This window comes from Nuphar pumila, chromosome 16 (assembly GCF_984573655.1).
Source record: "Nuphar pumila chromosome 16, dmNupPumi1.hap1.1, whole genome shotgun sequence".
NCBI lineage: Eukaryota > Viridiplantae > Streptophyta > Magnoliopsida > Nymphaeales > Nymphaeaceae > Nuphar > Nuphar pumila.
In genome coordinates this window covers 23830262-23838654 of record NC_143264.1, presented here as the reverse complement: position 1 = coordinate 23838654, position 8393 = coordinate 23830262, and the positions used below count along the sequence as shown (strand labels likewise).

The following is an 8393-nucleotide window of genomic DNA, read 5'->3' as shown; positions in this document are numbered from 1 at the left end:
TATTATCACTCATCCAATGGGCTATGGGCAATCTTTATTAAAATAACATAAAAATAAAATAATGAGGAAAAACAAAAGCAAGTAGTTGGTAGACGTTGACCCCCACCATCTGGGTCTTGGTTTTGAACTTCTGTGGTTCCTTCACTCAGATTTGATACGTTTACTGAAATACCCTCAATTTGACAAAATACCTGCATTTGCCTGCCACTCATGCAACCTCAATTTTAGTTTTACACCTTGATAAACACAAATATTTGTAATTTTTACAAACTTTTGGGTTGTGTTGACTAGACTTATCCTGGTACCACCATGCACGCACCAGCTTGATGTTTGCCTACATCCACTTAGTAGCTCCAAAGCTCACAACTTAGAGCTCAATTAGGTGCCGTTACTTTGACTCAAATATGTCAACTACCCTAACCCCTCCGGCAAGTTCACTGGGGTGAGAGGTCAGCCCTCGGAGTTTTATGCTGCTAGGACAGCGGCACAGAGCCATTGCGACTAGGTCTTTTTATCCTGAAGCGGTTTCTTTGAGTAAAAATAAAAGAAAGTCATGTAATTAAAAAATTTATATCTAAAAGATTATATATATATATATATATATATATATATATATATATATATATATATATATATATATATATATATATATAACATTAATTTTTTATGTATAAATTGTGAACTTAGCCTTTTTTTTTTTTACTTTTAGTTTTACTTGAAGAAACAGTCCGGGACACGTAGACTTAACCGCGCTGACCCAACTTGCCCTACTTACGCTTGCTGTCATATAGTAGTAGGATAGTAAACAAACTCATTTTTGTTTGATGATGATCATTTACAAAAGCCATGGTAGGATTGAAATGTTATCCAAAAGTATGGGTGCTTTTGGTAAGCAGGCCAAAACCGGGGGTTGGAGATATGGTTGGCTTCCCGTGAGAGGCGGTTTCCTCGTGTCTGTCTTCATTACATACTTCGAGCCCCAACGCATTAATCCAAAGTTTCTGCTCCCACAGGGAAGGGAAGGGAGTCCGCATCTTCTTCCACACTCGGTCCTTGAAAACCCTGTCCTTTGGGCTGTGGTTGTTGTTCTATCAAGTCTCCGCATGATTGATTCGGTGGTTCCTTTGAGCACCGTCATTCGTTCCTCGACTCTCTTCTGTAGCTGCCCTCACAATTCACTTGTTTCTCTCTACAAGGTCTGTAAATCTGATCTTTCCCTCGGCTCAGCTTTACGTGTTTTCTGTATGAGAAAGAGAGAGAGAGAGAGATGGTATGTGTGCATCTGTTTTTGCAAGTATACTTTTGAGGAATTGAATTAGTTCTAGATTAAACAGTTCTTCAGTAGTGATGGTTTATTCATTTGAATCGGAATTCTTGACACACAAGTGCAGTTTTTTGTCCATTTCTTGTGACCATGTTTGCTATTTTGTGTGGTGCGTGTGCTATTCAATTTCTGGATATGTTCAAAATAGGATATTGTTGGTTTTCTCACATACATCTTCTAGGACGTGATATAGTTCAGGAGCAATGGTGCTGCTGGGACGTTTCCTGCAATCCTTACTTTTTCCATCCAAATATGGCAACTGGTACATCTACCATCTCGTTGGAGCTTGCCAGAGAGAGGGAGAACCCATCGGCTGGGATTGGGTGTGCCCCCGCCCTCCGGTTGGGGCTGGGTAACGTGCAGAAACATGAGGAAGATACTCATCCACTGGCTGGGACTGGGTGAAGCGCAGAAACGAGAGGGAGAAAGAGGGTCCGGCTAGGCCTGGGTGAAGCCTAGTAACGAGAGAGAGAGAGAGAGAGAGAGAGAGAGAGAGAGAGAGAGGTGGTGGTGGGTCCTCCGGTGGACGACCTCCGAAGGCGTTCTCTCTCTCCGGTAGTCAGCCCCCAAGCATGCAGAGGCAGGTCAGGGAAGGGGCGGCAAGGAAGACAGGGTGGATGTCGATGTTGGGGCAGAGGGAGGGGAGGGAGAGGAGGGAGAGGAGGGCGGGGAGGCCGTCCCGCAGGGAAGGGACGTCGAGGAGTCGGAGGAAGGGTCAGCGGGGTGGCGGAAGAAGGGACGGTAGTGGAGGTAGTGAGAGGGGAAAGAGGAAAGAGGGGAAGGGGAAAGAAGGGTGACGGGTTACACAGAAGCCGTCCGATCTTCGTATCCTTATTGGTTCAAACCAACAAACATAGTTGGGCATATATATATATATATATGCGTGTTATTTATTTATTTATTTATTTATGAAGAGCTCTTAGTCTGGAATATGTAAATCTATTTTGGTGGCTTATAATCTGTATAAATGTGATAGTTTCACTTGCAGATTTAATGAAATTGGATATCAAGGCACCTCTGTTCTTTAACAATTAGGGAAAATAAAATGCATCTGCTGCATACCTGATCAATTATACCATTTGGATTTTTCAGTTGGTAAAAGATACCATTATAAAGCGCATTCCATACTTGCAAGTCAGCACTTAGGTAAATTTGGGGATGGTTAGTGCTCAAGATTTCAGATGTGCAGTTGAGGAATGTCTTGCAATAATTGGCAAGGTCTGGGTGAAGACAGAAACACCGCCCATGTTGAATTGGCTAGATCAGCTATTCAAGAATTTGTATATTGATGCCTTCTGGATCAAGCATCTAGGCACGGGTTTTTTAGTTATAGACACCATAATTGAACATGAAAAGTTGCACACTGTCATGATTATGGAAAATCAGCAATGCTTATGCGATAGTTATCCAAGGAATTACATATGGTCTCCCAAATTATTTAAAGAGTAAATTTAAGGGCATACATACAGTTGTCCAAATCAATGAAAACGTAAATCACCAAATTTTCATTCCTGTTCCAGCATATGCATGCTTGGACCAGGCAGTGGATTGTTTGAATCTTCAGACATTTATACATTCAACCACTTGCAATTGTACTTGCACTTAATTCAGGTAGTTCAAATCAAAGTTTAAAAAGTGGTTCAAACCAACTTTAATGCTTTGACAAGCCATCTGAAATCCTCTGAAATAAAATACTTACTAGTCAAAATTAAGAAGAATCTGAAAAAATGCTTCATGTGTATGTTCATCAGATGCAATACAACTATTTGATTATTAAGTGGAAAGAAAAGCCATCACTTGGAATAAGTCTTGAGCAAATATTTACATGTATATCATACCATACTTTGGTCTTTCTGGATAGCCAATGGTGCCTTCTTTTTCCTTAATAGCAAGCCAGACAGTTTTGGACTGTGCCCATGTGTCATCTTAGGAAACTCATATTGAGTATAATGAAACGCCTATCTCACCTATTTTGTCCTGATATGCAGATGCTCTTATATTGCACTTGCTTGTAACAATAGATCCTTTTCCTTTTACCAAGAGGGCATGGAGCTGCACTCACATTCCTTTTTCTTTGCTTGACTAGTCTATGGTGTGTGGTATGTCTGGTAATAGTTTCTCATACAGAAAGGTCATTTGCAAATTGGTTCAGGTCACTGTTGTTGGTACTTCTACATAGCGTGAGAAACTGGATTATGATTTGGGCATGTTCTTGTTTCTTCCATTTGATTAATTTACATGACCATGATGATTGAAAATACTGTCAAGCCGCTCTTGACTTCAAAGAAATCACAATGGCAGGACACACATAGAACAACAGATAAATCTTTTCAGCAAGAGCCCAAAGTATGTAAATGAAAATTGTGAACATTTTTATCACTGTCGACTCTAACATATTGAAAGTGAAACTTCTATTAGATTCTTATTATAGTTGTAATGACCCTTCACAATCTCTTATACTCTGTTGGCATGGGAGTCCCCTGAAATTTGCTTCTGTTGCCGCTAGTGTTAACCACTTTTATGCTGATGATTAAAAAAAGACGCAAGGACAATGAAATGCTGCCTTGAATATGGATATCAAGAATGAAAATGAATGGTAATTATGACCATCTGGGACACTAGGAATCTTGCCATTGTAGATCATCTCATTGTAGAGCAATAACAAAATTAATGTTTTGCATGCATGTGCTAATACTGCCTGAATATTTTCGATGTTATGAACTGTTTATATGAGTTCTGTTATATTTGAAATGACTATTCTGTCAGCCTTTCAAAATATTATGATGCTAGTGATGTGCCTGATGCTAGTATCTTCCTACACTTTTAGCATTTCAGTTGCAGCTTACAAGCTTTTATAACTGCAGATAATTGTGGAACCATGGACCAATGTATATGAGAAAGGCCGACTCTTAGATGAAAGCGATGTGCTCTATGGTGATCTCTAGACATGATCGTGCTTATGGCTACACGTTCAACAATTGATATCCCATTCGTGCGTCTGTGAAGCTTCCATATTGGTACCCCTAAAATACAGTGCAAAGCACTTTCTGGATCGTTTGGGCAGTAAAACATTTCAGTCTTGGTTGCCGGTATGAATTTTCAGTTGACATCAGAGAACGGTATCTCCAGGATGGACAGTCGGTGTTTCCTGGTCTCTGGTGAAAACTACCTAACTAATTATTCACCAATTCAGCCTTCTATGGTGCATGGAAATTCACAAAATCATTTTCAGCATGAAGTATCATCTACAGAAGATGCCATTTCATATTCCATCTCTCAGGGTTCTCCTGGTCCACTCTGCTATGAAGCATTCCAAGGAGGAAATTTTCCTGCTTTTACCTCTCAAGTGCAGTATTGCACTCTTGAGTCATCATGTGCTATGGGACAATCCATTGACAGTTCTCCATCAACACATAGTTTTTCATCAAGTCGGAGCCCTGTCTCACAACAGGGTTCTCAGACATACCCGCCTGATATGCATCGTTCCCCCGAAAACACTTACAGTTCTACTTGCTCAACAGAAGAAAATGATTTGAAATACAGATTAAGAGAATTGGAAAGATTAATGCTTGGTCCTGATTTGGAGTATGGAGATAGTTCTGCAAGTGCCTTTCAGAGAGGTGCAATGTTTGGACCAGAGACGTGGAAACGAATGTTGGAGATTCGAAAAGGTGGTGTGATGCAGGTCCTAATTGCCTCTGCAAAATCTGTTGCAGATAACAACCTGATATTAGCAGAGTGGTTCATGAATGAATTGAAGCAGATGGTTTCAGTTTCAGGTGAACCTATCCAGCGACTAAGCGCTTATATGTTGGAAGGATTGATTGCAAGGCTGGCATCATCTGGCAGTACCATCTACAAGTCTCTGAAATGCAAAGAACCAACAAGTGCTGATCTCCTCTCTTATATGCATTCCCTATATGAAATTTGTCCCTACTTCAAATTCGGTTACATGTCTGCAAATGGTGCTATTGCTGATGCATTAAAAGGTGAAGATAGTGTTCACATCATTGATTTCCAGATCGCTCAGGGAAGCCAATGGATTACCCTGATTCAGGCTCTTGCTGCTAGGCCAGGTGGGCCGCCGCACATACGCATCACAGGCATTGATGATGCCCAATCAGCTTATGCCAGAGGTGGAGGTTTGCCATTAGTCAGCCTGAGACTGTCGAGGGTTGCTGAGTCATACAATGTGCCATTTGAGTTCAATGCTGCAGCCATATCTGGATGTGATGTTGAACTCGACATGCTCAAGGTTCAGCCACATGAAGCCTTGGCTGTGAACTTCCCGTTCCAGCTTCATCACATGCCAGACGAGAGCGTAAGCACGAGCAATCACAGAGACAGGCTTCTGCGCTTGGTTAAAAGTTTATCCCCTAAGGTGGTTACTCTGGTAGAGCAAGAATGCAACACCAACACTGCACGTTTCTTCCCCAGATTCATGGAAACTCTGAGTTACTATACTGCCATGTTTGAATCGATCGATGTGGCTCTCCCTAGGGATGACAAGAAGCGTATCAGTGTTGAGCAGCACTGTGTGGCCCGTGATATAGTGAACATAATTGCATGTGAGGGTGCTGAAAGAGTAGAAAGACATGAGCTTCTTGATAAGTGGCAGTCACGCTTCATGATGGCTGGGTTTAGGCCTTACCCACTGAGCTCTGTGGTTAATTCCACCATAAGAAATTTATTACAGAATTACTGTGAGCACTATACACTTGAAGAAAGAGATGGGGCATTGTTTCTTGGCTGGAAGAATAGAACCTTAGTTGCCTCTTGTGCCTGGTGCTAAATGCATATACACTTGCTTGATCGTTTTTGTATCCTGGGGTCTTGTAAAGCTTTCTGCTTTAGTAGCTCAGTGAGCAGTCCACATCCTGTGGCATTCCTAGGAGGTTTTGCTTTATTGTCGCATAAACCATCTGCTGAGTTGCTTTCAAACTCATGCAGGTAGAAACTTAGTTTCGCTTAGACATCCTTGAGCACTCGGGGGATGAATGTAGTTTGTATTCTAATGTATGCGGCATGAACTCCTGAATAAAAATCTGAATTTTAACAATCCTCAATTCTGTGTATGTGATTATCTTTCCAACAGTACGCCATATGGAACAGCATTGTAGTTGCATCTGTGCGTGTGCAAATGCATTGACATGCTTGGTTGTGCATGTGAGCCTGCATATATGCTCAAGTGTGTGAGTGTTCTATTCTGATTTTGGAATCCTTGCAAAGTGGCATAAAAGGAATGCCACTCAAACTTCTAGAGAGTAACCCAGGATTGCTATTTTGTCGATGCTCTCTGCTTTATTCATTTAAGGGCACATTTGCAATGCTTTGTGATTTTTGAATTTTCTTGGCTTCTGTGTTTGCAAATCACAATAACAGCACTTTCTCAAGTTTAGTGTGATATAAGAAACTGCAAGTTGTGATTGTGATTTTCACTTGTTTTTTCTGAATTTATAACTCGAAGAAACTGCACCCGGCACGAAGACCTGGTCGTGCTGTCTCAGCTTGCCATACCTATTCAGCGTAAAACTCCGAGGCTAGGACCCCTGCTCCCAGGGCATAGCATTGGCTTGCGCAGAGGGTGAGAATGCTTTTCTTGAATCCTATGAAAATTGGTCACAAGAATGACCTTGTGCCCAAGAACCTCAGCTTTTGGATTCTCAGCTGTCATTGTTCATCCCACCTCTGATCAAAGCAACACGTGTCCTAGTCTACAGTCTCATTTTGTATCTGAACTCTAGTGTGAACGTAGTTGATGAATAGTGCCTCTTTTCGGTCGTAAGGATATCCAATAAAGATCCAAACTTAAACCAATATGTGGAAAGATTTAGTTGGAAGAAGAGAAACAAACTGCTCATGAATCATCACGGACTTCTCGTCTTATTGAAATGGTATTTATTTAACCTTCTATGGCAATTTCAAAACCATCATCATCGTGAGTCGAAGCCGACCCATCATTGCCTTCTTGATCCCACAACTCATCTTTCATCCCCTCTGCTCTACATTCTTTCTGGTCTCAAAAATTGGTTGATCCAAAAAAAGAAAAATCTTCTAAACATGTAGACGAATACCATCAAGATGAACTGCAACTCCAAGCTAGATTTGTTTTCAAAACGCAGACCTGCGGGCTGTTTGTGTAAGGTGTACTACGAATAATTGTTAAGTTTGACCATGTGCTTTGCTCAAGCAGTAATGCAATGATAATACGAAAAATGATTGTACTGTATGGGTAATTTGATGCGATTCTCTAAATTTTTTATAAATTTTGATATGCTTTCGATGTCCAAAATCGTAAATATCAGACATCAGTAGGACACTTTTATCTTTCACAACTGCGAATTTAGGCATTTTTGTGATAAAGTTGTACCGCTCATCGAATATGTCCAACACCCACTTAAATCTAGAATCGCAGATTTTTTTATACGAATTTAGACCTCACGAACTCGTATAAATTTATTTATAAAATCTTGGTGAAACTAAAACCACCAAAATCACAAATATCATAATCTTTCGCATATATTTCATATTTCTTATAAATATATTTGTGAAAGTCCACTTACCACTAATTTCACAAATATCTTACTTTTTGTATATAATTTTTAAAATCACATAAATTTATGTGCAAAATTGCACTTACCACCAAATTTGCAAATATCTTACTTATTTGCATATACTACACGTTCTTGTATAACATAATTTGTGAATCACCTTATATCGCAAATATCTTACAGTACTATTTGAGAAAGAATGACACATATGCGATACTACTTATTTGTTGTGAAATATTTGTTCGAATCATATATAAACCCGTTGTGGTCTCCAACCTGATTATTTTCGCATAATCTAGGGCTTGTTTTTTGTCTTTTGTCCCCAACCAATAGTCTTCAACCTGCTTCCCTTCCAGCAACTATTTTTGTCAAATATTTTTAGTAATTATTTTAGGCAATTATTTTCAGCAACTATTTATCAGAGACATTTTATCATTAAAACATCGATGATGTGTTTTTTCGGTAAGCAAAGTGAGCCCTTTTGTTTAATGGCTAAATCAAACATTGTTCCATTTTGT

General features: G+C 39.9%; 1 pseudogene across 2 annotated transcripts; it reads left to right on the top strand.

Moving 5' to 3' along the window:
• Positions 1-950: 950 nt before the first annotated feature.
• LOC149813091 (scarecrow-like protein 21 pseudogene) lies at positions 951-6397 on the top strand (annotated as a pseudogene). 2 transcript variants are annotated; one of them, XR_016428237.1, is made up of 2 exons: positions 951-1196; positions 4189-6397. The product of XR_016428237.1 is annotated as a scarecrow-like protein 21 pseudogene, transcript variant X1 (transcript). The 2 variants fall into 2 exon arrangements; XR_016428238.1 differs by lacking the exon at positions 951-1196 and adding an exon at positions 1255-1270.
• The last annotated feature ends 1996 nt before the right edge of the window (positions 6398-8393 follow it).